This window comes from Nycticebus coucang, chromosome 4 (assembly GCF_027406575.1).
Source record: "Nycticebus coucang isolate mNycCou1 chromosome 4, mNycCou1.pri, whole genome shotgun sequence".
Lineage (NCBI taxonomy): Eukaryota > Metazoa > Chordata > Mammalia > Primates > Lorisidae > Nycticebus > Nycticebus coucang.
This window is the reverse complement of record NC_069783.1, coordinates 83,728,034-83,749,614: the sequence shown is the minus strand read 5'-3', so window position 1 is coordinate 83,749,614 and position 21,581 is coordinate 83,728,034. Positions and strand designations below refer to the sequence as shown.

At 44.7% G+C, this 21,581-nt stretch overlaps 1 pseudogene; it reads left to right on the top strand.

Annotated features, from left to right (window-relative positions):
- Window positions 1–371: 371 nt before the first annotated feature.
- Window positions 372–21,581, top strand: part of LOC128584340 (60S ribosomal protein L13a-like) — a 36,721-nt pseudogene continuing 15,511 nt past the window's right edge.

Here is a 21,581-nt window from a genome sequence, read left to right as displayed (position 1 = left end):
TGATAAAAATCAAGAAGGATAATATTTTGTGACACATGAAAATTATATGAAATTCAGATTTCAGTGTTGATGAATAAAGCGTTATTGGAACATAGCTATACTCATTAGTTTACATTATTGTCTCTGGCTGCTTTCTTACTACAGTGATAGAGTTCATTATTGTCATGTGCTGCTTAACCAGGAGGACACACATTTATAAGTGGGCAACAGGCATGAACAGAATTTTTTCTAAAGAAGACAGATGAATGGTCAACAGACACATGAAAAAATGCTTATCATCCCTAAACATCAGAAATCGTCTGCAAATCAAAACCACTCTGAGGCTTTCACAGGCAGCTGCTGAAGATCACAGAGGGGGCAGGTAGAAGGTGATGGTTGTACCTTGCAAGAACATCAACATTTCTGGAAATTTCTACAAAAACAAGTTAAAGTACCTGGCCTTCCTCCACAAATTGATGAACACCAACCTGTCCCATGGCCTCTACCATTTCTGGGCTCCCAGCCACATTTTCTGGTGGATTATGAGAGGCATGCTGCCCCATAAGACCAAGTGAGGCCAGGATGCCCTGGACCACTTCAAGGTGTTCAATGGGATCCCACCACCCTATGATAAGAAAAAGAGGATGGTGGCTCCTGCTGCCCTCAAGGTTGTGCATCTGAAGCCTACAAGAAAGTTTGCCTACCTGGGACACCTGGCTGACAAGGTTAGCTAAAAATACCAGGTAGTGACAGCTGCCCTGGAAGAGAAGGGAAGGGAGAAGGCCAAGACCCACCACCAGAACAAAAGCAGCTAATGAGACTGCAGAAACAGACTGAAAAGAACTTGGAGAAGAAAACCCAAAAAAAATAACACAGAGGTCCTCAAGACCTATGGACTCAGGGCTGGTGCAGTGGCTCACTCATGTAATCCTACCATTCTGCCTGTAATCCTAGCATTCTGGGAGGCTAAAGCAGGTGGATTGCTGGAGCTCAGGAGTTCAAGACCAGTCTGAGCAAGAGTAAGACCTCTTCTCTACTAAAAACAGAAACAGCCAGGAGTTTTGCAGGCACCTATATTCCCAGCTACTTGGGAGGCTAAGGCAAGAGGATCATTTGAGCCTAGGAGTCTGAGGTTGCTGTGAGCTATGATGAAACCATGGAACTGTGCCCGGGGCCATACAGCGAGACTCATTCTCAAAATAAATAAATAAAAATAAAAACAACAAAACCATAAAACCACCACCAACAAAGAACAAAGACTCATGGCTTCCTGGTCTGAGTCCAATAAAGACTATTCCTCATGCTTATCTGGGCCTGCCCTTTCTCTTCACCACCCTAGGATGTGGGGGAACAAGGGGCAACAGTCCAGGTGCCACCGGCAACCTGGAACTTAGAAAGCTGGGGACAAGGAAAGGACCACAGCTTTGGTCCTTTGGAGCACTTGATTCAGGAGTTTGAGACCAGCCTGAGCAAGAGCAAGACCCCTTCTCAAAAAAATAAATAAAATAAAATAACCAGGCATTGTGCTAGGGGCCTGTAATCCCAGCTACTTGGGAGGCTGAGGCAAGAGGATCACCTGAGTCCAAGAATTTAAGGTTGCTGTCAGCTGGGTGGCGCCTGTGGCTCAGTGAGTAGGGCGCCGGCCCCATATGCCGAGGGTGGTGGGTTCAAAGCCAGCCCCAGCCAAACTGCAACAACAACAAAAAAATAGGCGGGCGCCTGTAGTCCCAGTTGCTTGGGAGGCTGAGGCAAGAGAATCGCCTAAGTCCAAGAGTTAGAGGTTGCTGTGAGCCGTGTGACGTCATGGCACTCTACCCAAGGGCGGTACAGTAAGACTCTGTCTCTACAAAAAAAAAAAAAAAAAGGTTGCTGTCAGCTACGATGCCACAGCACTTTACCAAGGGCAACAAAATGAGACTCTGTCTCTAAATAAATAAATAAATAAAATAAAATAAAAGTAAACCTTCCTTTTGACCCCACAATCCCATTACTAGGTATCTACCCAGAAGAAAAAAAAAATCACTTTATCATAAGGGCATTTGTACTAGACTATTTATCACAGGTCAAATTCACAATTACCAAGATGTGAAATCAGCTCAAGTGCCCATCAACCCATGAATGGATTAATAAACTATGGTATCAGCCCAGGCACTGTGGCTCATGCCTGTAATCCTAGCACTTGGGAGACCAAGGCAGGCGGATTGCCTGAGCTCACGTGTTCCAGACCAGCCTGAGCCAGGATAAGAACTCATCTCTAAAAAATAGCCGGGCGTTGTGGCAGGTGCCTGTAGTCCAAGCTACTTAAAAGGCAAAGGCAAGAGAATCAATTGAGCTATTAAGCCATGGCATTCTACCAAGGGCGACAAAATAAAACTGTCTCCAAAAGAGAAAAAAAATGTGGTATATGTATACCATGAAATATTATTCAGTCATAAAAAAGATGGAGACTTTACATCTTTTGTATTAACCTGGATGGAGCTGAAGAATATTCTTCTTAGTAAAGTATCACAAAAATGGAAAAGCAGGGCCAGGGGCAGTGGCTCACACTTGTAATCCCAGCACTTGGGAGGCCGAGAGGGGTGGATCACCTGAGCTCATAGGTTTGAGACCAGCCTGAGCCAGAGTGAGACCTCATCTCTAAAAATAGCTGGGCGTTGCTGAGGCAAGAGAATTGTTCCTGCTGTGAGTTATGGCGCCATAGCACTCTACAGAGGGTGACAAACTAAGACTTTGTCTCAAAAAAAAAAAAGGAAGATACAATTTTTCACATATCACATTGCCAACACTTAAAATTATATACATACATGTAAGGATTTCTTTTCTTTTTTTTTTTTTTTTTTTTTTTTTTTTTGTAGAGACAGAGTCTCACTTTATGGCCCTCGGTAGAGTGCCGTGGCCTCACACAGCTCACAGCAACCTCCAACTCCTGGGCTTAAGCGATTCTCTTGCTTCAGCCTCCCGAGTAGCTGGGACTACAGGCGCCCGCCACAACGCCCGGCTATTTTTTGGTTGCAGTTTGGCCGGGGCCGGGTTTGAACCCGCCACCCTCGGTTTATGGGGCTGGCGCCTTACCGACTGAGGATTTCTTTTCTTTTTTTGAGACAGAGTCTCAAGCTGTCACCCTGGGTAGAGCCTCGGTGTATGTGGCCGGCACCCTACTCACTGAGCTACGGTCACCACAGTGTAAGGAATTTTTAAAAGATAAATGCCTTACTTAAGTAATTCCATTTCAAAGAACTTATTCTAGGGAGATAGAGAAGTTATTGAAGGTTTACTTAAAAGAAATGTTCAGGCTCAGCATCTATGGTTCAAGCGGCTAAGGCGTCAGCCACATACACCTGAGCTGGCCGGTTTGAATCCAGCCCGGCCTGCCAAACAACAATGACAGCTGCAACCAAAAAAAAAATAGCCAGGTGTTGTGGTGGGTGCCTGTAGTCTCAGCTACTTGGGAGGCAGAGGCAGGAGAATCGCTTGAGCCCAGGAGTTGGAGGTTGCTGTGACTTGTGCTGCCACAGCACTCTACCCAGGATGACAGTTTGAGGCTCTGTCTCAAAAAAATGAAAAAAAGAAATGTTCATTGTGGTATTATTTAGAGTTGTGAAATTTTCTGTGGAAAATAATTTGAATATACAATATGCAACTTCAGAAAATTATGCCAGCACTAAATATCACGCCTGTGGCTCAGTGAGTAGGGTGCCGGCCCCATATACCAAGGGTGGCGGTTCAAACCCGGCCCCGTCCAAACTACAACAAAAAAATAGCCGGGCATTGTGGTGGGTGCCTGTAGTCCCAGCTACTCGGGAGGCTGAGGCAAAACAATCGCCTAAGCCCAAGAGCTGAAGGTTGCTGTGAGCTGTGATGCCAAGGGCACTCTACCAAGGGCAACATAGTGAGACTCTGTCTCTAAAAAAAAAAAAAAAGAAGAAGAAAGAAAAAAAAAGAAAGTACATTTAAAGGGCAGCACCTGTGGCTCAGTGGGTAGGGCGCTGGCCCCATATACTGAGGATGGCAGGTTTGAACCTGGCCCTGGCCAAACTGCAACAAAAAAATAGCCAGGTATTGTGGTGGGCACCTGTAGTCCCAGCTACTCAGGAGGCTGAGGCAAGAGAATTGCTTAAGCCCAGGAGTTAGAGGTTGCTGTGAGCTGTGATGCCACGGCATGCCACCAAGGGTGATAAAGTGAGACTTTGTCTCTAAACAAACAAACAAAAAAAAGTACATTGAAGGCTTGGTGCCCATAGCTCAGTGGTTAGGGTACTGGCCACATATACTGGGGCTGGTGGGCTCGAACCCAAGCCGGCCTGTTAAACAACAATGACAACTACAACAAAAAAATAGCCAGGCATTGTGGCAGGCACCTATAGTCCCAGCTACCTGGGAGGCTGAGGCAAGAGAATTGCTTTAGCCCAAGAGTTTGAGGTTGCTGTGAGCTGTGACACCATAGCACTCTACCGAGGGTGACATAGTGAAACTCTGTCTCAAAAAAAAAGTACATTTAATGGTACACAAAAATATTTTCCGTATATATGAAGCAAAAAAAATAGGGTATTATTTAGTTTGCAAAATAAATCCATTTAAATTAAACAAAAGTTCAATCTTCCTGTTATATGTATATAGTACTCCATTGTATAGATGTAACATTCAACCAGTCCCCCCAAAACATCTGGGTTGTTTGCAGTCTTTTTATGATTTATTTTGAGTGAGACTCTGTCTCACTCAGTTCCCCTGGCTAGAGTGCCATGGCATCATAGTTCACAGCAACCTCAAACTTATGGTTCGAGCAATCCTCTTGCCTCTGCCTCTCAAGTAGCTTGGACTATAGGCACCCACCATGACACCCAGTTAGTTTTTCTATTTTTAGTAGAGATGGGGGTCTCACTCTTGCTCAGGCTGCTCTCCAACTCCTGAGCTCAGGCAATCCGCCCACCTCAGCCTCCCAGAGTACTAGGATTACAGGCGTGATCACCACGCCTGGCCTTTTCCAGTCTTTTTTTTTTTTGTAGAGACAGAGTCTCACTGTACCGCCCTCGGGTAGACTATCATGACGTCACACGGCTTACAGCAACCTCTAACTCTTGGGCTTACACATTTCTCTTGTCTCAGCCTCCCAAGCAGCTGGGACTACAGGCGCCCGCCACAACGCCCGGCTATTTCTTTTCCAGTCTTTTGTTATCACAAATAGTCTTACAATGAATCATCTTGTTTGTGTTGCCATTTCTTAATTTTGCAAAGTCTGTGTAATAGATTCCTAGAAGTAGGATTGCTAAATCAAAGAATAAATACATATTTAATTTTGCTGGATATTGCCAAATTGACTTCCTTAAGATTTTATCATCTTGCATTCCACAAGCAGTGTGTGAGAGAGCATGCCTGCCCACATCTCATCATCAGAGTATGTTGTCAAACTTCGGGAGTTTGTCAGTCTGACAGGGGATAAATATTGTTTCAGAGTAATTTCAATTTGCACTTCCCTTATTCTGAAAAGGATTAAGCATTGTTTGCCTTTCTTTTTCTACTGTGTTCATACCTTTTCCCCATTCTAAAAATCAGGCTAGCCCTTTGCAATAGACATTGTCAATACCTTTTCACAGTTTGTTAATGTATCTTTTGAACATTTATGATTTTTTGCTTTCTCTCTCTCATGCCTGCCAAATGATGCTTACATTTGTGTAGTAAAAGTTATCAATCTTCTCTTCCTTCTGAGTTTTAAACTTATGAATGTTTCTCCAGCTGAGATATGCACTCAGTTTTCCTTCTAGTACTTGTGTTTTCATATTTACATTTCTTACCCATTTATCATTTATTTTGGTATATAAGAAAAATGGATCTGATGTTATCTTTTTCCATACAGGTACACAGTTGACTCAATACTATTTATTTATATAGCATCTTGCTCTGTCTCCCTGGGTTGAGCACCTGTAGTGTCATCCTAGCTCACAGCAACCTGAAACTCCTGGGTTCAAGCAATCCTCCTGCCTCAGCCTCCCAAGTAGCTGGGACTACAGGTACCTGCCACCACACTAGGCTAATTTTTCTATTGTTAGTAGAGATGGGCTTTCACTCTTGCTTAGGCTGGTCTCCAAACTCCTAAGCTCAAGGGATCTTCCCACCTCGGCCTCACAGAGTGCTAGGATTACAGGCATGAGCCACTGCACTCAGCCTTAACACTATTTATTTAAAAGTCGGGGGTGGCTAGGCAAGGTGGCTCACGCCTGTAGTCCTAGCACTCTGGGAGGTGGAGGCAGGTGGATTGCTTGAGCTCATGAGTTCGAGACCAGCCTGTGCAAATCTCTACTAAAAATACAAAAAGTGAGGCAAGAGGATCGCTTGAGCTGGAGTTGGAGTTTGCTGTGAGCTTTGATGCCATGGCCCTCTACCCAGGGCGACAGCTTGAGACTCTGTCTCAAAAATAAATAAATAAGGGCGGCGCCTGTTGCTTAGTCGGTAAGGCGCCGGCCCCATATACTGAGGGTGGCGGGTTCAAACCCGGCCCCGGCCAAACTGCAACCAAAAAATAGCCGGGCGTTGTGGCGGGCGCCTGTAGTCCCAGCTACTCGGGAGGCTGAGGCAAGAGAATCGCTTAAGCCCAGGAGTTGGAGGTTGCTATGAGCTGTGTGAGGCCACGGCACTCTACCGAGGGCCATAAAGTGAGACTCTACAAAAAAAATAAATAAATAAATAAATAAATAAGTAAAAGTCTGAGGCCGGGCCTGGTGGCTTACTCCATTTATGTTCACATGGAAGGAGTCTTACGACCAGCTGATGGAGGAGGCCAAGGCCAAGCCTGAGTCTTGTATGAATTGGCTTGATATTTGGTTATGAACCAAAAGTGCTGAGACAGGACTGTCACACTCAGCGTGGCCCTGAGAGAGTGTGGAGGGGAAATCCTTCCCAGGGTCAGAGCTATGGGTGGTCCATCTGGCCATCTACTTTGTGTGGAAAGAGAAGTGGTCCAAGGTGAAAGTATACACAGAGTTGAACACAGCAGTCAACACACCTGACCATTGTCTCATGTTTATAATCCTAGCACTCTGGGAGGCTAAGGTGGGTGGATTGCTTGAGCTCAGGAGTTCAAGAACAGCCTGAGCAAGAGTAAGACCCCCTCTTCACCAAAAATAGAAAAACCTAGTTGGACACTGAGGTGGCTGCCTATAGTCTCAGCTACTTGGGAGGCTGAGGCAGTGTGACTGCTTGAGCCCAGGAGTTTGGGGTTGCTCTGAGCCAGGCTAATGCCACAACACTCTAGCCTGGGCAATAGAGTAGGACTTTGTCTCAAAAAAATAAAATAAAATAACAAAACTGGCTCAGTGCCTGTAGCTCAGCAGCTAGGGTGCTAGCCACATATACCAGAGCTGGTGGGTTCAAATCCAGCCCCGGCCTGCCAAACAACAATGACAAATACAACAAAAAAAATATTCAGGCATTGTGGCGTGTGCCTGTAGTCCCAGCTATTTGGGAGGCTGAGGCAAGAGAATCACTTAAGCCCAAGAGTTGGAAGTTGCTGTGAGCCGTGATGCCATAGCACTCTACCCAGGGTGACATAGTAAGACTCTATCTGAAAAAACAAACAAACAAACAAACAAACAAACATATATTTATAGACAAAGAGTCTGTAGACTTTTTCTGCAAAGTGTCAGAGTAAGTATTTTAGACTCATAGGCCATATGGTTTCTGTGGCGACTACACACTCGGCTGTTGCAGTACCAACACAGCCGTTTTCAATATATAAATAAATGAGCACAGCTGTGTTTCCATAAAACTTTCTTCACAAAATGGGCAGTGGATAAATTTGGGCTTTCGCTGCCAATCCCTGGTATAGATGGACCTAAGGAGGTGGGCAAAAAATGTGAACATCTTTGTACTGCTTTTCATTGACAACATGAGAACATCCGTCCACACAAGAGCAGCTAGACAATGAAACAGACAGAATGAATCAGCCAGTTGATGTCAGCCAGCCTCTGTTATCACCCTCCCCCTTCATGATCAGCTTGGGACTGGAGTAGCCCTTGTGGCAGGCTTAGAGGCTGTGAAAGGACCCTGAAGTGTGAGCTCCTTCTCCCCATAGCTGATCTAGTTACCGCTGCACAGTGCCCACCTTACCAGCAGCAGACACCGCTGCCGAGTCCTTAAGACAGGGCCATTCCTCCAGGAGACCAACCTGCCTATTGGTGCCAAGGTGGTTTTTGGGCCCCTTCCACTCTGGAAGGAGCATTGCTTCATCTTGACTGGAACTAACGCATATTCCAGATATAGTCTTACCTTTGCTGCCTTCAGAGTCTTGGACAACACTCTGAGGATTTACAGAGATTTACCAGTAAAGAACTCTGCCTAGGAGGGTGGTACATATAGCTCAGTGGGTACGGCCTTGGCCACATACACTGAAGCTGGTGGGTTCAAACCTGGCCCAGGCCTGCTAAACAATAAGGATGACTGCAACAATAATAACAACAAAAAAATAGCTGAGCATTGTGGCAGGTACCTGTAGTCCCAGCTACTTGGGAGGCTGAGGCAAGAGAATCACTTCAGCTCAAAAGTTTCAGGTTGTTGTGAGCTAGGACGCCATAGCACTCTACCAAGGGCAACAAAGTGAAACTGTGTCTCAAAAAAAGAATTCACTTTTCATCCAAGTGCTTTACTACGAAATCTCTTGGTTTTCCTTGGCCAATATTTATAGGAAATGGCAAAGAGAAGCAGCCACCATCTTAGAAGAGGATGGTGAGGATAGGTTCAGGCCTCTCAGGAATGATGTCTGGACCACCCATCAGACCAGCCATATGCACTGCCAGAAGTACTTGCTGAGGCTGAAAGAAATCTAGAATCCTAGGCCAGGATGCATATTAGGGAAGGTAGAGTTTGGCTTGAGACTTGCTGAAGCAGTGTGGGTTGGGGCGTTATAGTTGGTCCCAGTAACTCAAAGTTTTACCAAGAAAGAAAATCATTCAGGCTTGGTGCCTGTTGCTCAGTGAGTAGGGAGCCGGCCACATACACCAAGGCTGGTGGGTTCAAACCTGGCCCAAGCCTGCTAAACAACAATGACAACTGCAACAAAAAATAGCCAGGCATTGTGGTGGGTGCCTATAGTCCCAGCTACTCCGGAGGCTGATGCAAGAGAATTGCTTAAGTCCAAGAGTTTGAGGTTGCTGTGAGCTGTGATTGCACAGCACTCTTCTGAGGGTGACATACTAAGACTTTGTCTAAAAAAAAAAAAATTATTTAGAATCCTAGAGCTAGGCTGGGCACAGTGGCTCATGCCTGTAATCTCAGCACTTGGGAGGCGGAGGCTGACAGATTGCCTGAGCTCACAGTTAGAGACCAGCCTGAGCCAGAGTCAGGCCTCGTCTCTAAAAATAGTTGGGCATTGTGGCAGATGCCTCTAGTCCCAACTACTGGGGAGGCTGAGGAAAGAGAATCACTTAAATCCAAGAGTTTGAGTTGCTGTGACACCACAACACTCTATCAGGGGGACAAAAGTGAGACTGTCTCAAAAAAAAAAAAAAGAATCCTAGAGCTATTCCTAGGTGGAGTGAATTGAATGCCCGAAGTAGGTAGATTTAAGTGATGTGAGGAGTAAACTGTAGTGGATGCCGTGGTGTGCCACACAGAAAGTCCTCCTGCAGGACTGAGCCACGCATTTCCCCCGCGGCCAAGAGTATTGGCTGCCAGGGCCTCACAGCTGAGTCCTCTAGACATTGCTCTGGGCAAAAGAGAGCTGTCTTGACCACAGGTTTGACACCACTCTGGTGTCAGTCCATTTTCTTTTTTTTTTTTTTTTTGGTAGAGACAGAGTCTCACTGTGCCGCCCTCGGTAGAGTGCCATGACGTCACACGGCTCACAGCAACCTCCAGCTCTTGGGCTTACGCGATTCTCTTGCCTCAGCCTCCTGAGCAGCTGGGACTACAGGCGCCCGCCACAACGCCCGGCTATTTTTTGGTTGCAGTTTGGCCGGGGCTGGGTTTGAACCCGCCACCCTCGGTATATGGGGCCGGGGCCCTACTCACTGAACCACAGGCGCCACCCTGTCAGTCCATTTTCAATGACCAATCAATACAAGAGTACAAAAGTCTGGCCCCCTTGCCTCAATTTGGGGCAAATCAAAAGGGATATTCCAGCACCAGAACACATAGCATTGATTAAATCTTCTACTGCACCTGCTCCACATTCCACTTTTCAACCTAACCCTACTGCCCAACCTGCCCAACCCTGGTGCTCCTGTGCATGCATGCGTGCACAGGACATGCCCCACCCGAAATTTATTTTATTTTTTGAGACAGAGTCTCACTCTGTCACCCTTGGTAGAGTTCCATGGCATCATAGCTCACAGCAACCTCAAACTCTTGGGTTTAAGTGATCCTTCTTGTCTCAGAGTCTCCAGTAGCTGGGACTACATGTGCACACCACAATGCCCACTTATTTCTCTATTTTTGGTAGAGACAGGTCTCACTCTTGCTTAGCCTGATCTCCAACTCCTGAGTTCAAGCAATCCACCCACCTGGGCCTCCCAGAGTGCCAGGATAACAGGTGTGAGCCATTTTATAAAATTTGGAAGGTATTCTATGAGCTCATCTCCAGAAAGCAGCACTACTCACTTTGGGGTATTGCTTCAGATTTCTTCTTCTTTTTTTTTTTTTTTTGCAGTTTTTTTGGCCCAGGGCTGGGTTTGAACCCGCCACCTCCAGCATATGGGGCTGGCCCCCTACACCTTTGAGCCACAGGCACCCCACCCCAGTTTCCTTCTTTTTTGTATGCTTAATATATCTTTCATAATTTGGAGTGATAATAATAATTTAATACTATTTTAGAGACCAAAAGATGGCAAGAAATGGGACTGGAAATATAACATAATTCATTAATAATTAGACTTTCAGTAAAAGCTAACTCCTGTTATCAGAACTGTGTATGAGTTTGTGTGTGAGTGTGTGCCACTTCAAAATACTGGAATATTTTAAGCTGTGTTTAGAGGAAAGTGCTGGAGTACCATCTCCTCTTTCAAAATCAGAGAGAAAAAAAATGATATGTAATTTTATCAAGGACAATAACAAAAATTATCTAGAAACCAGAAAGTCCATAGTAAATGGAGAAAGGAAATGACTTGGAGGAAAATAAGAAGACATTTTTAAAACAAAAAAATTGAAAGAACTTTTTATAGAGATCAGATCTTGCTCTGCATCTAAGTAGCTGATATTACAAGCATATACCACCATGACCAACTAACTATATTTTAAAGTTTAGTAGAAACAGGGTTTTGCTACCTTTTTTTGTCCTAGCTGGTCTCAAACTCCCAGCCTCAAACAATCCTATTGCTTCAGCCTTCCGAAATGCTGAGATCACAGGTATGAGCCCCTGTGTCTGGCCACATTTTAATTAATTGTCATCCCCTCTCTTCAATACATAGGCCATGTTGAGATTTCCCCAGTTGGACGACAAGCATCCTTTACAACAGATTTGTCTGTATAATCAGGAACAGATAAAGCCTGTTGTTCTTCTGTTTTCCTGTTTATGGATGAGGAAACCAAGACTTTAGGTGACTAAGTCAACTTGTCCAGGATCACATGGTAATTAGCAGAAGCCAGACACAAACTCAAATCCTCAGGACTTTCATGTTACCATGTTTTCCACATTGACAACAGCAGAAAAGATAAATTGATTACACAATTTCATTTTTTTAAGTCCAAAGAATGTTTAATAATCATTTATTGGAATGGTTCAGTGCAATTTTCATAGATGGGGTAGGCGTGTACTCTTGCTCAAATCTTAACCCATCCATAATATGATTTAATTCCCTATTTGCAAAAAGACTTAACTGGAAACATTCATTGTGACCACAGTAGATTTGTCACGAATAGGCATGCAGCATTATTTATTTGTTTATTTATTTTTGCAGTTTTTGATTGGGGCCAGGTTTGAACCCACCACCTCTGGTATATGGAGCCAGCACTCTACTCCTTGAGCCACAGGCGCTGCCCAGGCATGCAGCATTATTAACAGAACTTCAAATCTATACTGTACTCTATATTAAACTGGTGTTGCATGCCAGGTAAGGTTTGGGCCACCTGGAAGGAATATTTATGTTTTTAGAAATGGTTACCAAAAAAATGCAATTAGGAAAAACTTTCTCCAGGTAGTTAATGCTCTCTGAAAGGAATCTAAAACAAAGAAAGTAAATAGCCTCGGACTTTGCAGTCAAGATGGGAAGAAAACAAATCCCCACCCACTCAACTCCTCTTCAGCTTCCATTCCTGGTGTTTTAGAACAACCAACCACCAGTGATTGCTACAAGAAATTATCCCAGATTAGAACAAAAGCCATTTGTTATGCCTTACACTTTATTTGCCAATTTGCAGATAATGTAAAATGCATTGGTCAAATCAACAAAAAGAAATGCAGACTTCTACATATATTCCATTTACTAGAAAATAGCCCAAGTTTTAAAATAAGCAGCACAAAATTGGACTTGGGCACAATTTATAAATTGGCATTTCACTATTTTAATGTTTTATCAGATCTTTGTGTGACTTTTATTTATTGGTAAAGTAGCATCAAGAAAATAATAAGGCTACTTGGGAGGCTGAGGCAAGAGAATCACCTAAGCCTAAGAGATGGAGGTTGCTGTGAGCTGTGATGCCACTGCACTCTATGGAGGGTGACAAAGTAAGACTCAGTCTCTAAAAAAAATAAAGAATAAAAAAATAAACTTTGACCTTTTGCATAAAAAGAGAAAATAATAAGGGATAATTTGGAAAGAGGGGAAACATCACTTACTCCACACAAACACTTTTTTATTTTCCTGAAGACCTCATCTGTATGTATAATGGTAATGATCTGGTACCCTGGGCTTTTTGTTGTGCTGTTAATTGCTTGGCATCATCTGTGTTGCTACACAGTTTTCTTTTCTTTTTGTTTTTTTGAGACAGAGCCTCAAGCTTTGCCCTGGGTAGAGTGCTGTGGCATCACAGCTCACAGCAACCTCCAACTCCTGGGCTCAAGGGATTCTCCTGTCTCCGCCTCCCAAGTAGCTGGGTAGCTGGGACTACAGGCGCCCACCACAATGCCTGGCTATTTTTTTTTTTTTTTGGTTGCAGCCGTCATTGTTGTTTGGCGGCCTGGGCTGGATGTGAACCCGCCAGCTCAGTTGTATGTGGCTGGCGCGTTAGCCGCTTGAGCCACAGGAGCCGAGCCCAGTTTTCTTAAATCTCTATTAAATTTAAAGACGGTGGCCGATGTGGTAGCTCATACCTATAATCCTAGCATTTTGGGAGGCCAAGGTGCCAAGAAGATCACTTGAAGAGAGGAGTTCAAGATTGGCCTAAGCAAAATCAAGACCCACCCCCCCATCTCTAATAAAAATCAAAAAATTAGCTGGGTGTTACGGCGGGTGCCTATAGTCTCAGCTACTCTGGAGGCTGAGGCAGTAGGATCACATGAGCCCAGGAGTTTGAGGTTGCTGTGAGCTAGGCTGACACCACCACACTCTACCCTGGAGCAACAGAGTGAGATCCTATCTTCTCCTCACCCACCCCCACTCCCCTGCTAAAAAAAAAGAAAAGAAAAGAAAAAACATTTTTCTGTTTTTTTTGAAACAGAGTCTCACTATGTCACCCCTCTGTAGAGTGCTGTGGCGTCACTGCTCATAGCAACCTCAAACTCTTAGGCTTAAGAGATTCTCTTGCCTCAGCCTTTCAAGTAGCTGGGATTATAGGCGCCCACCACAAGGCTTGGCTTTTTTGTTGTTGTTATTGTTATTGCCATTGTCATTGTTGTTTAGCGGGCCCAGGCCGGGTTCGCACCTGCCAGCCCCGGTGTATATGGCTGGTGCCCTAACCATGGAGCTATGGGAGCCAAGCCCAAAGAAAATAATTTTAAATAAGGTGACAGAGCCGGGCACAGTGGCTCATGCCTGTAATCCCAGCAATTTAGGAGGCTGAGGTGGGTGGATTGTCTGAGCTCACAAGTTCGAGACCGGCTTAAGCCAGGAGTTTGAGGTTGCTGTGAGCTATGAGGCCCTGGCACTCAACCAAGGGTAACAAAGTGAGACTGTGTCTCAAAAAGAAAAAAAGAAGGTGACAGAATCTTAGAGGTTATTGGAGATACACACAGAGACGCACACATACTCTTAAATTTCTAATTTAATCACAATTTACAAACAAAGAACAGGAATGTCACATTGACTTCTCAAATGGCATGGCAGCAGAAGTTCAAAGCTGTCATAAGCATTTAATTTTTTTTTTTAAGCTTTATTTATTTATTTATTTTTGCAGTTTTTGGCCAGGGCTGGGTTTGAACCCGCCACCTCTGGCTTATGGGGCCGGTGCCCTACTCCTTTGAGCCACAGGCACCACTCTAATTAACTTTTTGTTACGTCAGAGTCTCACTATGTTGCCCTTGGTAGAGTGCTGTGGCATCACAGCTCACAGCAACCTCAAACTCTTGGCCTTATACGATTCTCTTGCCTCAGCCTCCCAAGTAGCTGGGACTACAGGTGCCTGCCAGAACACCCAGCTATTTTTTGGTTGCAGTTGTCCTTGTTAGCAGGCCCAGGCTGGGTCTGAATCTGCCAGCCTGGGTGTATGTGGCTGGCGCCCTAACCACTGAGCTATGGGCACCAAGCCAGGTGCAAGGTTTTCTATAGTATATGTCAAGTTCATCTTTATCCCTTCACCAGCTGATGAACATTTGGGTTGTTTCCATGTTTTGGGTCTTTTTTTTTTTTTTTTTTTTAAAGCGATGTTTTCTTTTTTTTTTTTTTTTTTTTTTTATTTTTGGCCAGGGCTGGGCTTGAACCCGCCACCTCCGGCATATGGGACCGGCGCCCTACCCGTTGAGCCACAGGCGCCACTCCATGTTTTGGGTCTTATGAATAATACTGCTGTCTTAGTCACCTTAGACTGCCATAACAAAATACCATAGATTAGGTGGCTTAAACAACAGAAATTTACACTGTCAGAATTCTGATGGTTGGAAGTCTGAGATCGGGTCACCAGCATGAGTGCATTCTGGTGAGGGCTCACTTCCTGGCTGCAGGTGCCAGTAGAGGGCCGCCTTCTCATTGTGTGCTCACACAGTCTGTCTGTGATGTGCGTGTGTGTTGTGGGTGAGGAAGAGAGAGTTTTTCTTCCTCTTCTTGTCAGGCCTATTAGATTAGCATACCACCCTTATGACCGCATCTAAACCTTAATTACTTCCTAAAACCCCTATCTCCCAATATAGTTATGTTGGGGGTTAGGGTTACAACATATGAATATGAGGGGAACACAATTCAGTCCACAGCAGCTGCTACGAATATTCATGTACAGGGTATGCTTTCAACTCTCAGGTATATACCCAGAAGGAGAATTGCTGTAAGTTTAACCACTGATGAACTGCTGGACCGTTTTCCAAAGTGTGTGCTCCATTTTACTTTGCCACAACAGGGTATGAAGTTTCCAGTTCTCTACACCCTCACCAACACTTATTAGTATCTTTCTTTGATAGCCATCCTATTGGATGTGTTGTATGTGAACTGGTACCTCATTGTGGGATTTTGTTTTGCTTTGAGGCAGAGTCTGACTCTGTCCCCTGGGCTAGAGTGCAGTGGCTTCATCATAGCTCACTGCAATCTTGCAACCTAAAACTCCTGGGTTCAAGAGATCCTCCTGCCAGGTGGCGCCTGTGGCTCAGTCCATAAGGCGCCAGCCCCATATACCGAGGGTGCGGGTTCAAACCCAGCCCCGGCCAAATTGCAACCAAAAAAATAGCCGGGCGTTGTGGTGGGCGCCTGTAGTCCCAGCTACTCGGAAGGCTGAGGCAAGAGAATCGCTTAAGCCCAGGAGTTGGAGGTTGCTGTGAGCTGTGTGAGGCCACGGCACTCTACCGAGGGCCATAAAGTGAGACTCTTTCTCTACAAAAAAAAAAAAAAAAAAAAAAGATCCTCCTGCCTCAGCCTTCTGAGTAGCTGAGACTATAGGCCAGGCGAGTGCCCACACCTGGCTAATTTTTTTCTATTTTTGGTAGAGATGGAGTCTTGTTCTTGCTCAGGCTGATCTCAAACTCCTGACCTCAAGTGATCCCCCCACCTCAGCATTGCCAGGATTACAGGTGTGAGCCGCTGTACCTGGCCTCATTGTAGTTTTGATTTATCTTTTCTAATAGATAGTGAGGTACAACTTTTCACACGCTTATTTTCCATTTGCATATCTGCTTTGGAGAGGTTTTTCAGATTTTTTGTTCACTTAAAAATTTTTTTTAGGGCCAGGCATGGTGGCTCCAGCCTGTAATCCTAGCACTCTGGGAGGCGGAGGCAGGTGGATTGCCCGAGATCACAGGTTCAAGATCGGCCAGAGCCAGAGTGAGACTTTGTCTCTACAACTACCTGGGTGTTGTGGCAGGAGCCTGTAGTCCCAGCTACTCAGGAGGCTGAGGCAAGAGATTCACCTAAGGCCAGGAGTTGAAGGTTACTATGAGCTGTGACGCCATGGCATTCTACCAAGGGCAACAAAGTGAGGCTCTATCTCGGAGTCTCACTATGTCACCCCTCAGTAGAGTGTCATGGCATCACAGCAATCTCAAACTCTTGGGCTTAAGTGATTCTCTTGCTCTGACTATTCATGGAAGCTAATTCTTCGTTCACTTCAAATTTATTCACTCTGTGAATAAATTATAACTGAGTTGTATTATCAACATATGTCAATTCATCAAGAGCCAAGAAAAACCACTTGAAATCATTTTCCTGATTTTCGAATTGACTATTAATGTTATTCCCAATGTCCTCGACTATTAAACAATGCTGAAAGGCTATAGCACTAAGCACATTTATTTTCCCTGTACACATTTCTGTGGCTAATACTAATTAAACACTAACAATACTAATCAAATATAATTTAATTAACTTGCCATCAGTAAATAGCTTTTGTTGCTTGGCTAACAAGTGAGCTTCTAGGAAACTTACTTTGGGAAGAAATTTTGCTCTGATGAGATATTTTGATTTAACTTTTCTAATTTTTACTGATTGTTTCTGTCCTCTTAGGAAAATTGTGAAGAGTTCTTAATCTGGTAATGTTGGCATATATTTTTTAGCATACCTAGTATTGTTGTATAATAAACACAATGCTTTGTAATCTACTTTGATAACAAATAATCTGCACTCCATTGTGCCTTACAAGCACAACATTCAGAGCCTGCTTTTCTCTTCTTGTTTTGACATAACAGATATGCCCTAATAATAAAAAATTTTTAAATAGAATAAATGTTGCAGGCTGGGCACAGTGGCTTACACCTATAACCCTACCACTCTGGGAGCCAAGGTGGGTGGATATCTTGAGCTCAGGAGTTTGAGACCAGCCTGAGCAAGAGTTAGACCCACAACTCTACTAAAAATAGAAAAAAAAAATTAGTTGAGTTTTGTAGCAGGTGCCTATAGTACCAGCTACTTGGGAGGCTGAGGCAAGAGGAACTCTTAAGCCCAAGAGTTTTATGTATTCAGCTTCTAGCTCTCATATGCTGTGAGCTATGATGATGCCATGGCACTCTACCCAGGGTGACACAGTGAGACTCTGTTTCAGATAAATAAATAAGTGTTGCAGTACGACACTTCCTACACTGCATCACTGTCACATTTTAGCATACCGAGCATTGGTGGGAAACCTTAAGAGCACTATGTGTGGTATCTGGTGCAACTGCAGTCATGTGCCACATAATGATGCTTCAGTCAATGATGGACCATATATACAACAGTGGTCCCATAAGATTATAATACCTTATTTTTACTGTTTTAATGTTTAGACACTAAAACATTAGGCACACAATGTTTAGGCATAAATGCTTCCCAAGTTATCTACAGTATTCAGTGCAGAAACATGCTATACACGTTTGTAGCCTGGACCAATAGGCTATATTATATAGCCTAGAATGTAGTAAACTGTACCCTCAAGGTTTGTGTAAGTACATTCTGTGATGTTGGCATAATGACAAAATTGCCTAAAGATGCATTTCTCAGAACATATCTCCATTCGTTTTTTCAGCCTTTGCAGTTTTTGGCCAGGGCTGGGTTTGAACCTGCCGTGTCTGGCATATGGGGCTGGCACCCTACTCCTTTGAGCCACAGGCACCGGCAATATCTCCATTTTAAAAAAAATTCAGATTAATAGGAGGGTGCAAATAATTAAGTTACATTGTTTGGATTTGTTAGATACAGTTCAAATTGTAGTTGAGCCCTTCCCCCAGGGGTGTGCTGTATACATTGTGCCCATTAGGGGGAACTTCCCTCCTTCCTTCTTCCCTTTCTCCCCTCCTCCCCTTACTTGAATTTAATGTGCTTTTCTCTCATGTGGGTGTGTAATTGTTTATCACAGTTGGTTTCATGTTAGTATTGTCTACATTGGATACTTGCTTTTCCTTTCCTTTTTTTTTTTTCTTTTGGAGACAGAGTCTCACTTTGTTGCCCTTCATAGAATGCAGCGGCTCATAGCTCACAGCAACATCAAACTCTTGGGCTCAAGCTGTCCTCTTGCCTCAGCCTCCCAAGTAGCTGGGACTTCAGGCACCTGCCACAAAGCCTGAATAGTTTTAGAGGCAGGGTCTCCCTCTGGCTCAGACTGGTCTCGAACTCATGGGCTCAGGCAATCCACCCACCTCAGCCTCCCAAATGCTAGAATTACAGGCAAGAGCCACTGTGCCCAGCCTTTGAATTACTTTTCTTTGGTTATTAGGGAAATGGAAGAAGCATTCTCCACCCCACTCCCCCCCTTTTTTTTGAGACAGGTTCTCACTCTGTCGTACAGGCTGGAGTTCAGTGGCATGATCATAGCTCACTGCAGCCTTGAACTCCTGGTCTCAATTGGTCCTCTCATTTCAGCCTACTGAGTAGCTAGGACGACAGGCACATGCCACCATACCTGGCTAATTTTTCCATTTTTTGTAGGGTCTCACTATGTTGACCAGGCTTGTCTTGAACTCCTAGCCTCAAGCGATCCTTGTGCCTCAACTTCCTAAGGTGGTGGGATTACAAGTGTGAGATACTGTGCTTGGCAGGAGCAACATTTTAATGATTTTTGAAAAAATCAGGAGATATTATGTGAAAAAGGTCTCCCTTTTAGAGGACAGTTGCTATAATGTAAATTGCCTCTACTTTAGCAATTGGTAGCAATTACTGGTAGAACATCAGAACCAGACTGACCCAGGTACGGTCCAAAACCTTCAAGGTGTAACCTTGGGCAGGTTCCTTGTCCCTGTTTCCTCAGCCTGTAAGAAGGGAATAGTAGGAATTCTCACTGCCCTGTGTGCCATGGTGATCTCATTAGGTAATAAATAAACACAAGGCTCTGCTTTGCCTGCCCTGGAGTAAGCTCTCAAAAACATAACTGTCGGGCGGCGCCTGTGGCTCAGTGAGTAGGGCGCCGGCACCATATGCTGAGGGTGGCGGGTTCAAACCCGGCCCTGGCAAAACTGCAACCAAAAAATAGCCAGGCGTTGTGGCGAGCGCCTGTAGTCCCAGCTGCTCGGGAGGCTGAGGCAAGAGAATCGCTTAAGCCCAAGAGTTAGAGGTTGCTGTGAGCCGTGTGACGCCACAGCACTCTACCCGAGGGTGGTACAGTGAGACTCTGTCTCTACAAAAAAAAAAAAAGAAAAAAAAAGGAAAAAGAAGAAAAACAAAAAAACATAACTGTCAGGGTCATGACATGTACAGGTATTTAAAAATATTACAAAATGTTAACAGATTATTACTAAATGATAATGCCGTGTGTGATTTTTGGTTGTTCTTTACCTTATTCTGTATTGTTAAAGTTTTCAATAATGATCATGTTGGAATATAGGCAACGATGTGGCCATAGATTCGGAGAGAGCTAAACAAATGGGAAAGAGGGCGGTGCCTGTGGCTCAGAGGGGTAGGGCGCCAACCCCATATGCTGGAGATAGTGGGTTCAAACCCAGCCCCAGCCAAAAAAACTGCAAAACAAAAAAAAAACCAAATGGGAAAGAATGAGGCAAGCACAGAAAGTTATGCAAGGGCCGGGCAAGGTGGCTCACATCTGTGATCCCAGCACTCCGGGAGGCCGAGGCAGGCGGATTGCCTGAGCCAGAGCAAGACACCCATCTCTAAAAATAGCCAGGTGTTGTGGTGGGTGCCTGTTGTCCCAGCTACTTGGGAGGCTGAGACAAGACTTGAGCCCAAGAGTTTGAGGTTGCTGTGAGCTATATGCTATGGCGCTCTACTGAGGGTAACTAAGTGACACTCTGTTTCTTTTTTTTTTTTTTTTTTTTGTAGAGACAGAGTCTCACTGTACCGCCCTCGGGTAGAGTGCCATGGCGTCACACGGCTCACAGCAACCTCTAACTCTTGGGCTTACACGATTCTCTTGCCTCAGCCTCCCGAGTAGCTGGGACTACAGGCGCCCGCCACAACGCCCGGCTATTTTTTGTTGCAGTTTGGCCGGGGCCGGGTTTGAACCCGCCACCCTCGGCATATGGGGCTGGCGCCCTACTCACTGAGCCACAGGTGCCGCCCTGTTTCAAAAAATAAATAAATAAAAGTTTAAAAAAAAAAGAAAGGAAGCATAATCATAATGCCCTATCTGCTTGGTTGTGAACAGTGTTTTAGTTAATGAAGTCAAAAAGCTTTTTTTTAAACACTTTTTTTTTTTTTTTAATGCAGCTTCTCCTAGCTGGAATCCCTCACTCCCCAAGGTTTGCGAATGCTTTAGCACTAAGCTGCCCCCCAGACAGTTGACCCCCTGTCTCACCCTCAGCTGCCTGGCCCATTGTCTCAGAAGGCTGTGTGGATCTGTGTGTCGGGGCTGCCTGCCAGGTGCACAGCTGTGACCCTTTACAGTCTGTGCTGCTCTCATCACCGTGAATTGGGGTCCTTGCTGGTTAGGGAGAGGATCCCTCTGGAGCTGAGCAGAGACAGGGGAGCCGAGAACTGCTGTGGTAGCCCCAGCCCATCCGGCATCACCATCTGTGCCTCCGGCCTGGCAATCCCTGGCAGGCCTAAGAATATTTTTAGAGCTGACAGAGGCCTCCCAGATCTTCTAGCCTGTGGTTCAGCTTCTGCTGCACGTGAAAATCATTCAGGAAGCATCTTCAAACAAGCTGATGCCTGGGCTCTGTTCCAGAACTTTTAGATCAGAATCTCCAGAGGGGGCACTGGGATTGGCAGGTGATTCTAATGGGCAGACAAGACACCAAGTCCAGACTCTGCCTTTCATAATCAGAGAAGCTGAGGCTTCTTGGAACATCACCTGGTGCAGTGTAGCTGTCCATACCTGATAAAAGATTTGTCGGTAGAATATATAAAGAAGTCCTATAGATAAATGAAAGGAGAGAGGATCTAAATCCAAAAGAAAAATGGGCAAAAGACATGACTAAGAATCCACGTATAGCTTACAAATATATGAAAGTTTCTCCTTAGAAATCAGAAAGCTAAATTAAAACCACAATGACATACTAGTTTCCCCCTTTTAGTCTTCTCTTATTCCATTTTTTTCTGTCTGCTAGTAGAAAGTTAGTTATGCACTATTTAGTCTTTTAGTGGCTTTCTTTGAAATTGCTACAGGCATGTTCAAAAAAATCAAAAATTGGGCGGCGCCTATGGCTCAAGGAGTAGGGCACCAGCCCTATATGCTGAGCTGTT